The following is a 15,876-nucleotide window of genomic DNA, read 5'->3' on the forward strand; positions in this document are numbered from 1 at the left end:
CTCGATGGCCGTGGCTATGGCCTTACGATTCTCTCCTTCCTCCTCGTCCCTCCGCTCCCTCCCGCCCCTCCGCCGTATCGGAATCGCGCGCGCAGCGCAGCGTATTCATCGTGCGCGCGAGAGGTGGTGGGAGCGAGAGAGCCGGAGCAGCTCGCGGTGGTGGTGACGGAGACGGCGCGGTGGCTGCGGGTAGCGGGGAGCGACGGAGGACGAACGGACGAGCGGACGCGGGCGAGAGAAAGAGAGAGGGAGAGTGTCGCGAGCGTGTCTAACCTAGGATAGCGGCGTTTAGTAATAGTGGCGGCTAGGCTAGGCGCTAGGCAAACCGAGAACCGAGACTCGCCGTTCGCGCGTCGCGCTACTCGCGCTCAGTGTTCCGCGCGCGCGCTCCTCGACCGAGGCTCCTGTCCTGTCTCTCTCTCTCTGGTGCGCGCCTCGTAACACGCGGCGCCTAGGATCGTGCTCTTCTTCATCGTCGAAAAAAGAAAACAGAAAAGTAGTGCGAAAGAGATAAGAGAGCAAAAGAACGGTTTCGCCTATTTACGCGCTCCGCGAGAGCGGCGTAAGGAGAACGAGGGAGGAAGAGTTGAAAGAAACTGTCGGTGAATGTGTTATCTCCAAGTTCGACCAGAGACACGTGTAGGATCAATTAGCATTTGTGCGGAATATGGTACGAGATAAAGTAGCGTTAGTGGTAGAATTCAGAGATACATAATCGCCGCGCAAACTCGCTTAGTATTAGACATATCGAGGCGAAGAAAGGTGACAGAAGAGAGTGAGAAGTTTCCTTGGACTGCCATACTTTTAGGAGGTACGCGTGTAACAGTGTTTAACTTGGACCAAATCACTCGAACCTCGACCATTCGATCGAAGTAAACTTTAGTTTTTTCTTCCATTGTCGGTGATTTAAAACATTTTAAGAGATTGAGCTCCATTGACGGCTGTTGTATCGAACTTTTCGTACTCCGTGTTATTTTCAGAAGCACGTGATTACCGTTCGTCGGAGTGATATACGAAATTTCTTCGATTCACGTGATCTTTTCAAGAGTCGAGATCCGTAAACGATAGTGTCGTTGCTCCTTTTTCGTGAAACATCGAAAGAGATATAAAGGGAGACAGAAAACGTGCGTTCGTGCGTGCGTATAGGTGCCCGTGTGGCCGCGTGCGTGCGTCGTGCACGCGCGTGATGCAAGTCACGTGGACTGTCGCAATTCGCGTTTAGTAAATAATCGCGGCGGATCGGCGTCCGTTCGCGCGCATCGGAAGAAAAAATCGTCGCGTGGGTGGGAAGACTCGCGGAGCGAGGAAGGGAACGTTGCCTCGGTGGGTGCAGTGAGTGCGGAAGGAATCAGGTGTCGGGAAACAGGCCCCGGAGACGTTGGTGCTTCACTTCCTTCTTCCTGAGTTCCGCGTGTAGCAAGACGAAACGGCAGGTAAGGGGCTTCTTTAGCGTTTAGGTTTTATGTGAAGTAATTTTGACACAAAGTTAGGAAAAATGTCCAGACACCGATAATTTTCGAGTTACGTGCGATTAAGAGATTTTTTTTTCGTGAACCAAGCTTCGTAGAGGTAAATTGCCCGCTATTTGCCCGGAATTCGCGCTAATTTTAGTTGACCTTTACTTTGATAAGATTTTAATTTGGAGAACTGAATTATAACGTTGTATAGGAAAAGCGGAAAACAGAGAGTTTAGTGACATTTTGTAAAAATTTCACGTTAAATGTCAATAATTATAGCAAGGAATTTGAACTTAAAGTTTTAGCTTTTATTTTCATCAAATATGATAGTTATTATTTATCTTTTATTCACAGCGCTTCGTATATTATTATATCTGGGAAATTTTGATATTTTGAAACTTGGTATTTTTTGATAATGTTTAAAGGCAAATTGACTTTAAATTAGAGAATTTGTCACTAAAATTTAATGATCGGGCAATTGCTAACAATACTTATTATCCAGTCTTAGGCACAATACTTAATAAAGTCGAACTTACATGAGGTTCTTCTCTTTTTTTATAATAAAAAATATAGATTAAATACTTTTTAAATCAGGTTGCGAGTATTTAAAAGACGATGCTTACGAATCTACGCTTATCTTATATTATTAACATAAAATGTAAGGCCATTTAATATAAAAATCTAGCGAAACCACTGCCAAGGGAACGGGCTTGGAAAAATTAGCGGGGAAAGAAGACCCTGTTGAGCTTGACTCTAGTCTGGCATAAAAATACAGCTCATCGTAATAACTTTATCCAAATTACAAAACAGGCCCAACGGCCCTCAGAATTCGTATCCTCGGACAAAAGTTTAAGCTGCGCGAGTGGCCGTGACAGTTAAAAAGCGACGGTTCTTCGCCCACGCGCGAGACGCGACGCTCGCGTGCGTGGGACACGCGCGTTGCGCTTGTAGGCACGCCGCGGAATAGCAAAAGAAGGCCGGTGTCGCGGCGATTTAGAGGCGACACGAGGTAAGCTTTTACTGAGGCCGAGTGAAAAGCAAACGGCCACGAGGCTTGCTCGCGAAAATGGACGACTCTTTTATCCGCTGATAATCGCATACAATCGAGGAAGTGATTGCGAGCATTATATGTATCGGCACGCTGCAAAATAAAAAAAACTGATTTACGTAGAAATCACCGGAATTGACTTGGTTGTACATTTATTTCGTCGGCGCGATGTTTTCTCCCGGGAGGTACGAATTGAACTTAATCGGGCGTCGCTATCATAAGTATATAACTAGTAAATATATACTTGAATTATTTTTGAATTAAAAAATGTGGTATAAATTCCCGCACGAACGACGAGAACTCACGGAACTCTCGCGCACCCGCTCGCGCGATTTTCGTGCTCGAGACGCAAACGTCGCAAACTATATTTTATACAAGTATTTTCAGCCTAGGCCAACTTTCGGCCCTCAAGCGATCCCCCCTTCTCGGTTTGCTTGCGGCGTTTGCGGTTGGCTTAAACGCAGAAAACTCGTATGCTCTTTGTTATAGTTAAGAGGTTCATAATAAATTGGGATACACTCGGCTTTTTTTTATTTCAACAGTTAATTTAGAAAATTTATAGAATTACTTTAAATTTTATGAATTTGCTATATTGGTAAATTGGGTAAATTGAAAAAATTTCTTTTTTACCAGATAATCAGAGCATCAAACTTAATTCGTGAAGATGAAGACTCACATCAGTTTGAAGAAAAACACTGTTTTGATTATCGTTATTTCGTGAAAGGAGAACGCTTTTGCATGTCGCCTTCATGTTGCAATAATGACGTAATTTTTTATTACGTTATTACAACTTAGAGCAACGATAAGTTCCATCTGTTATTGGAAAAGATCGTTTTAAAGGAATTTTAATCCGTTACATAATTATTGCGTTAGTTGTGCGTTAGTACGGGCAATGTAATACACATTTTCTGTTCTACTCTCTCAGTCCTCACACTCTCTCGTTCCTCGAGCGATTACGTGGCGACCTTCGTGGCGCCCAGGGCCGAGGGCCAAAACCGATGTATACGTTCGATAAATATTACGACGGTGCGCACCATAAGGGCCCCGTATACATGCGAGAAGCCTTGCGACCATGTGGACGCACCGTCACGGTCGACTCCGGAAGATTAAATATTGGCTTGTGTAAAATCATGCCCAAAGTTCTGAATATGGGAGAGAATTGCAAAGCAGTAAAATGCAGCAAAAGCAAAAACTCATTTGATGGGAATAAAAAAATTGAAAGTCTGAAAATTGTTAATAAAAGATTTGAACAAATATTTAGAAGCTTGCCTTCGTTGTTTCTCGTTTAAGAATCTTGATTTCGAAAACTTTGTTAAAGCTTACTTAGAAAAACTTTCTTTACCGGATATTTATATAGAAATTTATATATTTTTTCGAAATAAGGGTTTCTTCACCAGTCCGGCGTTTCTTTTTCTCTTCCGGAAAATTAGCGATCGCAATCGAAACAGACTCATTGTTTTGTCGCCGCGTATTTTCATCTTTATATATATCTTGGCAGCAAGGTGCACGCATCGTACGCACGGACGACCCTGAAAGACCCGACGCCGCGTGAATGTTTAACCATCATCGAGTCCGATTGCTCACAAATCCTATTCCGCGTTCACGCGCTTGCTCGGCCGCGGAAAGCATTGATAGTTAATGACAGCGCTCGCTGATCGCAAGGTATATTTCCTCGTATACGTTGGAAGGAAATCGTCATGTCCCTGAACAACCGCACCACGTGTATCATCGTGTGTTTACCTTCGCGAAGTCGAATTGGAACTACGCGCCATATCTTATATTCACTGTATATTCTCTTGCATGTGTGAGGAGTTTATCTCATTTCTCTTGCATTTCGTCGATGATAAATTTACGGTAAAATATGTGGCACGGATGTATTTTATTTGTATATATAATTTTTGGAACAGGATTGCAATGAATGAATATTGCGATATACATAGAATAAACATATGGAGTAAACATTATTTCAGTTATATTTTGTTACAAGTTTAAACATTCACAAAATAGAGGACAGAATAATTTTTGTCAAAGAAACAGTTATACATTAATATTAATTCGCTTCGATATTTTTGTTATTTTTCTTATTTTTCTGCTGAGCTGATACTGAAATGTTACTAACGAATGGCTAGAAAATTCCCATTCTCTTTCGTATAAGTTACATAATGATATAAGCTCAGTCTTCGTCATTTCTATATTATTCCTATTGATTAATCTCATCAATCGCGCATCTGGCTACGTCTATGTTTACGTTCCGTATGATCGTAATAGTACCTATACGCGACGTGGACGAAAATTATTTTCGTGTTTGTCATCAATCGTCGAACGATTATTTTTCGACCGTGAGTCGTGATTTTCGTCAGCAGCAATGCTTGCTTAACCTTGAAGCGTTGCACGTGGTTGACAATACGTCGCAGTCAGTAGTTTTATTTAACATCTCGCTTTACTGATGAAATACGTAATGTAGGGAATCTGTCAAGCTGTCGTTACAATTGCGCTTTCGCGAGGAACGAATGCAAAAATAGACACGTATGAGAGATTTAGGAAAATTTCATGGGCAGTTCTTCAATAAAATGGTGCTCTTAAGAATCGAGGATTAACCGACACGATTGTGCGCGAGGGATTTTTGGAAAACCGGCCTGCGGAATATATGGGCCATCCGTTCGACGCACCTGCCTGCTCGATCCTCGAAGACGTAAGGACGCGTGGTCGGAGAGGCGCGAGCGAACCTTGAGGAAGGCTGCTGGTAAAAGTAAATGACCTTACGAAGGCGAAGTGCGAAAGGAGGCAGGGCGCGAGCGAGGATGTTCGTATGTGCACGCTTGCCTACGTGTGCGTGTGACGTGTGACCTATCCTTCACGGGTCTACGAACCCGAATTGGGCCGGGGCCTTGACTCTCGCGAGTACATCGCGGGTTCAGAGTCCCTCCTCTCCCAATGCTCCCCCTCTCCCTTCTTCTATCGTTCTCCACCTTCGCTGAATATCCGCTGCTACCTGCCGACCGCGTGAACCTATCTTCCTCGTGCAGAGGGGGACGGCCGACTAGACGTAATCGCAGTAATCGTACGCGCGCGCGTGCACAGGGCGCCGTGTGCCCTGCGCGCGCGTGACGCAATCGTCGGCGTGGTGCGGTGCGGTGCGGTGCGGCGCGAAGCGGTCGCCCTGCGCGGGCCGCCCCGGGGACCATGGGAAACGCGGTCATGGTCAAGGACCGGTGCACGGACCGACCGGAGAAAGTTTTTGCATCGGCCTGATCTCATTTTGGCAGTCTTGTATATCGCAAGAACAGGGGATTTAACTTTTGTTATTACAACGTTGTTCCTGCTAACGCAAGCTGTAAAAGCGGGGATTGTTGTCGAAAGGACGAACTTGTGAACGATACGTTTCGTTTGTCTACGCCTAAAAAGATGTTCGGCTTTGTCGAAGATAAAATAGAATTCACATAGATAATATGCAATAGAACGATAATTTATTATAGCCTATAAGTCCTCAGAAAGGTCTTCTCTGTGCACTGACGAAATTTTTACATAACATCTAAATGTAAAATATATGGAAATGTATACACGTATGTAGATAGTGATTTGGTAAAAGTTTGTGTGCAAACACAATTATTTTTTTTCCTTGCTGCTATAATTCCATTATGACACGGTAAATTAATTTAAAGATACGCCCAAGTTTCACGTTATATTAATTAAAAAATTTCTGTCATAAAATATCAATATTGAACAATTTGTCAAAAACATTCATTACAGTAGAAAAGAATGAGAAACTTTCGAGGTATATCTTTTTCCAAGGATGTATGAATATCCTTCCTGTCGCCCAAGTACGATTTATATTCTTGCTATGTATATTTTTGCATGTCTATACTTTCTCATATAAATTGCTCAATTATACATATAATAAACCTTTTAGATTTGGTATTTTTATTAGCGAGCATTTAACGATCATGTTTTGTTCGAGGCTCGAGATTACGGGGAACACGTTCCTCGTGACGTTCCTCACTCCGTGTTTGTTGAATATCACGCGGGGTACGCAAGACGCGTAAAATTGCTGAATTGAGTGTTTTTGTTGCGACCGATTAAACAATTGCAGCCACGGCTGACTTTAGCTTACCTTGGAGCGGTTTACCTTTGAAACGGCGCAACATGCGCGATCATGTGAGTTTCGCGCTAAAGATGCCGGTAGATTTTGAAACACTCCGAGTAAACACCACCCGTCATCGTCACAGTGGAAATATTTGCGAAAGCAAGTTCGAGGCTAATGAATGAAACGCGCATCACGCGTTTGGATGATAAATGCGGTCTTTCATTTTTCGAACGAGCGTGTCGTTTTCCGCGCGTTTATTAAAGCCCCATTCATTTACAGCGATGTTTCTCAACCTGGAAATCCCCACATTTATATAAAAGTTTTTAAATTAGAAAAATAAAACAAGAACGACTCGACATTTTCAGTAATATTCAGTTGAGTACGAAGTAGCTAATGAACGTATGATCGATTGAGAGAGTAAAAATGAGTAGAGTCGTACCTAATTGACGCATTCTTGTTCGCGTAGTAGTATACAAAATGCGCATCACGGCCTTATTTATAATAATCAATCATCATTCAAATTGGCGTTTCCATGGACAATGGACACAAAGTACGATATAGGCGGGATCGATACGTAGTAGTCGCCAAGAGAAACGAAGGTAACGGCAGATCGTTAGTGCGCGGATAACATTGACACGAATTTAATGGTGCAGTCAAGCATTAGTCAAGCTTTGGGTTTGACTGTAAAAAAACAATAATACGCGAAAATCTCTGCCGCGGGGTGTGACGTCAGATTGCGACATATCGTGGAACGATGTACGGAATGAATATGTAATGTCACTGTCGCGGTGCAATGAAGGCAGAAGGCTGCCGCGAACTCAGAAGGACGCTACACCAATATTAGCTATGCCATCTTCTCGTTTGCGAGAAATGCGCTCGCTCATGTTCCAAAAAATGTTGAATGTTAAAAAGGCTTTATTACACAATCATTATTAACACAATCATGTTTAAAGCATTTTACTGTAAATAAAACAATTTTGATAATAAATCTTCTTTGCATTTTTCAAAATCTAATTTCCAAAGAGATTAGAATTAATATCGAACTCTATCAGAGAGAAAATCCGCGTTCAATGTCTTTCAGACAATAAAAATAATTGTAACTAAAATTCTATATGTTATAATTATCTTTTTAATGACTTAATTGGTCGCAAGGAGGAAATTATACAAGTGATTTATCCCATTACCGATCTTTACTGGTCGCGGAAGATAAACGAAAATAAATACTCCCATGTGGCTTTCGAGAAGTTCTTAATTGGACCTTAATTTCGCTAGTAATGAGACCCCGATTAGGATGTATTTAACCTTTGTATATTATATTATACATGCTTTGGGCCTCAATTAGTACCTACTCATTTTCAACCAGACGAGTTTTTCTTTTTTGTTTATATTTCTTATTATGAAACAAGAGGAAAGAGATTTCGCTTGATTATTCCACGAATGATTATTCTCCGAATATCGCAGCAAAATATAAACATTTTTATGGTGACTTTTTATTTCATTTTTATTGATTCATTTAACGATTATATGAATGATAATATTTTAGATTGGTGTGTATTTATAAAATGTCTGTGAAATATTCACCAAATAATAATCACTGACTCTTATTTCTGCTTCGGAAAGAGAATTGCGTATATTTCAGTTCAACCGACTGTCTCGTGTTTGTGCGAGTACATTCATCCTTTCATCCGTCTCTCTTCCTCGTTCCTCTTCTCTCACTGCCGTTGACTAATTAGGTTAGGGTCGTTAATCGGTCTTGTGCTTGCTTCGAAACACGAACGCTCGCGAAAGAATCGCATGGACCATTGATCCTTGATCCGAAACCGGTTGCAATATCGTCATCTCGTACTACTAGGGATATGCAAAAGAGACGCGGAAAAAAAAGATGTTCGATATTCGCGTTTATTACTCGGAGAAGAGTTTCGCCATGAATTAAAAGGGTAAAGAACATGCATATATCTACATCTCGAATACATTTTGATCATCTTAAGCTAAAAGCGTTTAAATAGAATATAGAAGACTTTAATAAGTACAATCGAGATATATAATTTTTTAATTTGTTAGAAATTATATTAAATATAATATTAGTTACATTCAACAGTACAATAATACAGTCAACTTCTTGAAACGAAACGTCGATCCGTGCTTGGGTAAATTTGATATATTTTATCAGTAAGTGCCATTCGAACAACTCTATTGGATTTTATCTTTCGATAAGACGTCGAGGTGTATTTGTGCAGAGAGAGAAGCATGATATATTTAGGCTTCTAATGTACTTTTTACATTACCGATATTCTCACGAGACAAATGCGGCGTACGATAAACGATCAATCGATTCGACAGCCGCAAGGCTGTTATTGATTAGCTCTCGCGGATCGATGAATCAGAGTCGTCTCATCTAATCGATGCGATTTCACGATGTGGACGGCGCGGCGCTTGGGCAAGATCCTAGGATTGATCAATCATAGGATTTCGGAACCGCTGACGTCCATCGCGATATTAATCGATGCTCCCGCTTATACGGACTCCCTGCGGTTGGTGATAATTGAATTTGTCGGCGTCTGCTCTCTTTCTCGCCACATTCCTAAACGCAGGATCGCGTCGATACATGTTCTATAATTGTGGATGACAACAAAAAGAAAGTTTGAACAATTATAATTTCGCATAGTTTCATTCACCATATCGAAGAATTAACAGCATCTAATCGCATTCCTGAGTAATTGCGAGTGCGTTTTGCGTCATCGACGCCGTTATATTCTCATTAGCCTTCATTAGAATTTTTCGCGCAGTATCAATATGTAAATATATTTCTATCGTGATCATTAATTTCGGTTGTCGTGTGCGACCTAACAATAAGCATTTTCTTCAAAACATGTTGAATACAGAACGCGCTTCAAATTTTTGCATTTTTTTTTCGAGGCTCTACAAGACACGTGATTATAATTTTGAATCACGGATGAGATTAATTGAATTCGGTTTTATGTAATTCTAAAACGGACATAAAGTACAATAAACCCAAATATTTCTCTTTACTTTATTATACAATAGTTACTAACAGTTTTATTCTGTTTTCAAATCAAATATACAAATTATTCTTTAACAAATTTTTCACTTCTGTCATCAAAAGTAAAAATAAATACGGAAACCAGGCACTAATTGGAGACAGCTGGATCCCATTGTGTTTTTAAGCTTAGTGTCAGGAAGTGCAGTCTTTCCAAAACTCCATAGTCGGAATGTGCATTAAGATATTTCCACATGCTTGTCACGTGCTTGTTGAGCAGAAATTTTCCAAGGCGCATTGCTTCGCCTAATTTCTCGCGTTGCGCGTTTTCATTATTGCATTACTCAGAGCGCAATGGCTGACGTCAACGACCTTCGATGATTCTATCTCCCCTCGAGCGATACTGAAATCTCATACGATCTTTTTACGAAAAACATCATCTTGACTTTAGAGCACTGCATGTGTTCGACAGTGCGAAACGAATCGCCACATTTTATCCCATTGTATATCCATTCTTTGATAATAAGGTATAATTAATCATAAGATGCTATTATCAAGAGACACGGTAGTGTCTCGCGCCAAGTATGTACGCGCGGAGCGAGACCGACCGTGACTCTTTTACGCGACGCGACGAGTTGCGAGTACTCGAGATGTTGAGATCTCAATTGATTATACATCTCCGAAATTCGAAATTGCGTAGTCGAGTAATTCACTTTCAAGTTTTATCTCGAATGGCAGGGGATACAATGTGGCGAGTCGATCTGCTGTATGTATGTAACGCTCTAGTCGACGTTAGTCTCGTCCATTCCAGACTGTTGACCAGTCGGGGAACATGACTGGCGGCGGATTTCAACGCACGGCGTTGTCAGCCTCCGTCGAGGAGACGCGGATTGTAAAATGCGTCCTTACGGCATCGCCGTTATTGAAGCCCCCCCCTCCCCCCCCATCGAACGCATTGAAAAGCGACCGTCGCCTTCAAGGAAGTCGCTTGCTTTGTCATAGTGATTAAGCGTACGATCCGATTGTGCGCATAGGTATTCAAAATAATATAACGATGAAAAGCAATTCCTCTCGCGAGATCGTTAAATCCACTCCGGGTTACTCGCCGTGCAATATTTTTCGACGATCAGAATAATCTGATTGTGAGTTTTTAACGTTGATTGTCTAAAGCACAAGGAGGATTAGTATTTAATAGTTGAAATAATCTATTTTATATTGCATTTAATATGTTTATTTTGCTTATGATGGGAATATCTACATGGCTTTTAAGAAATCATGAACTTATTTTCGATTAGATTCTTTATAGAAACTTGGAGCTTTTCTATATCACAGCTTTTGATGCATTCCATACGCGTTTGCGAATTGCAAACAAAACGAATGCGTTCTCGTAAAAGCATTTGTCACAAACTATATACAAGGGCAAGGCGACGATGGCCACTCGCACTGAGTAATGCTCCACGAAAGACAAAAACCAGGCGAATTCCAAGCCACGGATTTTAACAGATGGCGACCCTTGGCTTCCAGCCGGGCGTGATTACTTGTTTCTTTACGCGTGCCTCCTGCGCGTCTCTTTTTTCATCAAGATTCTCTCTTGGGGAAAAACTAACTTTAACAATTTGATATGAAGTCGACACCTCGTGGAAAAATTATAATTAAAATATATATCTGGCAAATAAGTCGGATAATCGTTGCTGAACCTTTGACTTTTAATTTACAACATTTAATTAATTTTAAATTTTAAGTACTTTCTCCTTTATTTCTTTAAATTTAATTGATATTTTGAATGGCTTAGTATAATTTTGTTACTGTTTACTTTCGATTTTTAATTTTTTAATAATTCTTGCGAAGCTAGTTTTCACGTATCTCTTTTGTAGTAACAAAAGTATAAAGACGGAAGAGACTACATGGTATCGTCGATGGTGGTCCACAAATTTTCAGAGACGCCTCATAATTCCGAAAAAGGACGTTGAATTCGAGAAGGAGGCCGCACACGTTCGAGTAATCACGACGGAGATCCTCGCCTTGCCCGGGGCACGGACCAAGGCCCTTCTTCTGTTTGCGAAGGTCTCTGACGCGCATGACTCAACCTTATTATTGTTGTTAGTCTCGCACACACGTACGCACAAATCCGCACGTGCGTGCGATGAGCGCGGGGAGATGCGTGCGCTCGCGTGAGTGTGCGTACGAGCCTCGAGTAGGAAGTGCGAAGTCGCAACAGCTAACGCACTATTCGCGGTGAACTCAACATTCTCATCTCGTCAGGGACGTTGGAGTGGTTATTTTCAACACTTCGCGGAGTAAGTTCGTGTCGGAGAGACTGTGCGTCGGGGAGATTGAGATTGCATGGCGATTACACGTTGGGAATTGAAGCTGACGGGGATGAGTTCCGTTACTCGGATCCTAATTCGTAATCGTAATGCAGTTGTGTTCTCTCATGCCGCGATACTTCGGGCGGGGGAAACGAGAAAAGCCATTTTTCATCAAGGCCTTACTGAATAATTCGCGTCATAGATCTATTAAATCTATAAAAAGTTTCTAATCTATGCAAAGTGTGTGACGCAACTTGAAATCTTTTGTAAGCGAATTGTTTTTGCATCCTTCTGTCGATTTGTTATTATTATTTTTATTATTACGTTAAAACAAAGGTTTTGAACTATGCCACATTCGCACGCTCTGTCCATATATTATCCGTTATGACGTAGACACGTAGACTGTAAGTTAATTTCTGGGTTAGAAATTTTTTTTATTCGACGAAAGAGACGGTGTGCTCGTTTCGTTTTCTTCGGCAAAACGAAAACTCGATGATACTCGGTGGACCATAATTGCATCGTTAAAACGCGTGCGTCGTGCACGCGACGTACTCGTTATCGCGAATATACACAGTAATTCGAGATTTTATCTCGCGTAACGTCGTTACGTGCATTGCACGACGAGCGTATCATTCGCGGAGGGATTTCTTCGACGTAAAAGACGTCGAAGGATGCAGTCCGTGACATCGCTCACGAGCGATGCATTCCGTTGGTCCATAGCACACGCGATAATGCCCATTATCGCGCGAATTCCGAGGACAACGTGATTTAAAATTTTCCGCGCCGCTGCCTATCGGCCCGATTAATCTCGCCGTAGTGACCTCCCCATAGTTATCGCGACACGCTTTTCCACAGTCGCGAAAACGACGTGTCACGATTCGCGCGAGTGTTACTCGAAGCCGACAGATTCACTTTTTTGAATTAATGATATGGATTCTTCTTATGTAAACCGTACTTTACGATCGCACAGAGACAGGATTCCTGAACTTAGGTGAAGGCAATATCTTTTAATTAAATTTAAAAAATCTCTTCTATGATTTGCTAATTTTTAATAACTCGAGTTAGTTAATTTTATCTAAAATCTTTTATCATCCTTTGCTGAGAGAATTTTGTTAATTTTATGCAAAATATTTGATTTTTTAATATATTGTTATAACCCACATTTATATATAATATATATTGGCAATATTAGAAATTATATGGATTAATTAACGTCAAGAATTGAATAATCTACAACATATGTAGGTAAAACAGGCATTTATTTTTATAAACATGTATATAGACGTATTAATATAATTTTTTATTTTTGAGTATGATTTCAAGGAAGATTTAAAAATGAAGACAATGCCGAGAGAAATCATAATTTCAATATAAATTTGTTTAATTATAATTATTGAATAGTAATCCAAATTATTTAAACATCTATGATCGCTCGATATGATATCAATATACATATGTACAGGACAGATGTTTCTTTTTTCCATACGGATTTGCAATTTAGAATTGATCTTATCTTAACAAAGACTTTCTCTTATTTATCGCAAGTTACTTATGTTAGTAATCTTCGTCATTAAATATTTTGAGACTTGCACTTCTGATAAGGGATCCAGTCAAAATCGAGAAATTTGGCTTTGTTATTAACGCATGATCTCGATGTTCAACTGGCCGATGTCTTTCTATTTGCGAGAACAAATATTTTCCTAATTATCGTAATCAGTAGATATATATAACTATTTTTTAATTCGTCCAGTAGATATCTGTTGTGATTTTGAAACATCCCATATGTATCTGTCTCTCTACGAATCTTCTGTCTTGCTTTCGCGAAACTCCGGATCTCGTAGGTCGGCCTCGAGAGTTTCTATGATCGTCATTACGCCTCCAAGGCGCTCGCTCGTCGGCCCTGGACCGACGTTCTACCACTATAGTCTATCGCTTCTAGTGCAAGAGAGGAGAGAGAAAGAGAGAGAGAGAGAGAGAGAGAGAGAGAGAGAGAGAGAGAGAGAGAGAGAGAGAGAGAGAGAGAGAGAGAGAGAGAGAGAGAGAGAGAGAGAGATAGCGCGAGTCAGTTCGATAGAGAAAGAGACGTACGAGAGATAAACTATTCTGTCTGTCGAAGGAGCACGCATACAAAACCGTAGCCAATTATCGCACACGAACAATGCGCGCCAAGGTCCCCGTCCACGAATCTTAATCGTGTATCTCACTCGCATCTCTCTTAACGACGCCGTTTTATAAAAGCGTCGCCGCGTGTGCTTTCCGCCGAAAGGCCCCATTTGGAGTCCAACCGCGAACATCGTATGATAATCGCACGTGTTTCTGAGATACTTTCCCTTGATACGCGCGATCGTTCTCGCGTTGTAATCCGGCACCGTTTACTTTCCGCCATACGAAATACGAAATGTGCCGCACGTATCCTCGGGAGTCAACAACATCGACGCGATTCTAAGATTGTAAAATTCGAACATTGAGAATGCGAAGATTTTTGGATCCAATGACTGCAAAATATAAACATGATCTCAAGTCAAAGTCCAAAGTCGAAAACTTTACGGTTTAAGAATCCAGAAATGGTAAATTAACTTCCTAGAAGGCAACCTTTGTACATAGATAATTATTTTCTTTTTATTAGTTGGACTACATCTGATTTTTTTAAAATGAAAGATAGACTGCTATATACCACAGATACCGACAGATTTTAATGATTATCCTTCAAGAAATCATTGTCATGTGAAAAGACTAATTAAATCAAATGTGACCTAACGTGTTTGTAAAAAAAAGCACTAATTCGATTATAAATGCATGCTGCGAAACCCGTCCGTCTGTCGTCGGTAGCGAGATTCCCGCGCCTCTCTGAGGGCTCCGGCTAAGGTTATGGTTTGCTCTAGGAGTTCATTAACCCCTCGTCGGATCGCGAGAGCACACCGCAGAAGAAGTGCACAACAGTCGCGGGTACGGGACGGGGGGCGGCGGGAGATTGGGAGGAGCGGGCGAGGAGGACGAGGGGAGTTCGCAACAGCGTGCACCGTAGTTCTGGGTTCTGGTCGTCAAGGCGAGTGCGATCGCAAGCAGACTCTTTTGCAGAGCTGGAGATGCGAGGGGGGTCCCACGAAGTATGGGGAGGATGAAAGGGGGAAAGGGGGAAACGGGGGACCGCGACGACGACGACGGGGCGGCTGGACTTTCTCCGGAGAGCGAAAGTGAGAGGGCCCCCCGGGAGTGCGCGTTCGTTCCCCTGGCCGCTCGTGATCTAGAGGGCAAGGGGGTGGGAGGTGGTTCGTGCTTTCACCGTGCCCCGACGAGATGCACTTTTCCGCGACGCAGAAGCGAAGGCGCGCGATTTCGCGAGCGGAAAAATTATGATTTTAGAGCGATTAGCTGGAACAACGGCCGCGAGCGACGAGGAAACGCCGCGCCGCGGCTTCGTACGCGAGATACTCCGTGTTAAGTCTGGGGATAACGCTCTACTGTTCCTCCTTCACGCGGGTAAGGGGGGAAACGATACGAAAATTAATGGTGCTGCGAGTTGTAATTACGGAAGAGGAGCGGCGTAACGTGGCGCACTACGTGTCATTTCGACGCGAGTCTCAGTGATAATGCGCAATGCCCGTGGGTAAATACGCGTAGTGAATCAACCTTAAATTACACACGGCGTTACTATCTTTTCCAGACTTGTTGGTATTAAAGTTTAATGAAATCGACCTTTTTATATCGCTTTAATTAACTCTAAAGTTAAAATTCTGTTGAAGAAAAGTCAACTTGACATTAAACGAAGGACGCGATTTTGTATATTTTGTATATTTGTGCTCTCGATCCTTAATTTATGAAAATTTTTGGAGTTGTAACTATTTATAATTTAAAAATTCTCGCGACCTCGACATTTTTATCAGCGTGCTAGGTGGACGAAAGGAAGTACGCAAAAGCTGTTATCTAGTATATGTTAATAACCGATGCTACGACCATGAAACAACCAGCATCCTTCTGAG

General features: G+C 41.7%; 1 protein-coding gene across 3 annotated transcripts in view; it reads left to right on the forward strand.

Moving 5' to 3' along the window:
• The window catches only part of Eip74ef (Ecdysone-induced protein E74), a 181,958-nt gene that overhangs the window by 16,434 nt on the left and 149,648 nt on the right, over positions 1 to 15,876 (forward strand). For 2 of the 3 annotated variants that reach the window (XM_071701348.1, XM_071701350.1), the window contains exon 1: positions 309 to 1,433. The exons of the other annotated variant lie outside the window; for it this stretch is intronic. The gene's annotated coding sequence lies outside the window, so the exon portion shown is untranslated. Of the gene's footprint in view, positions 1 to 308; positions 1,434 to 15,876 lie in introns of those variants that run through there. 3 annotated transcript variants of the gene reach the window in all.

This window comes from Temnothorax nylanderi, unplaced genomic scaffold (assembly GCF_030848795.1).
Source record: "Temnothorax nylanderi isolate EJ_2023f unplaced genomic scaffold, tnyl_v1.0 TNYL_tig0025_pilon, whole genome shotgun sequence".
In the NCBI taxonomy this organism is placed as follows: Eukaryota; Metazoa; Arthropoda; class Insecta; order Hymenoptera; family Formicidae; genus Temnothorax; species Temnothorax nylanderi.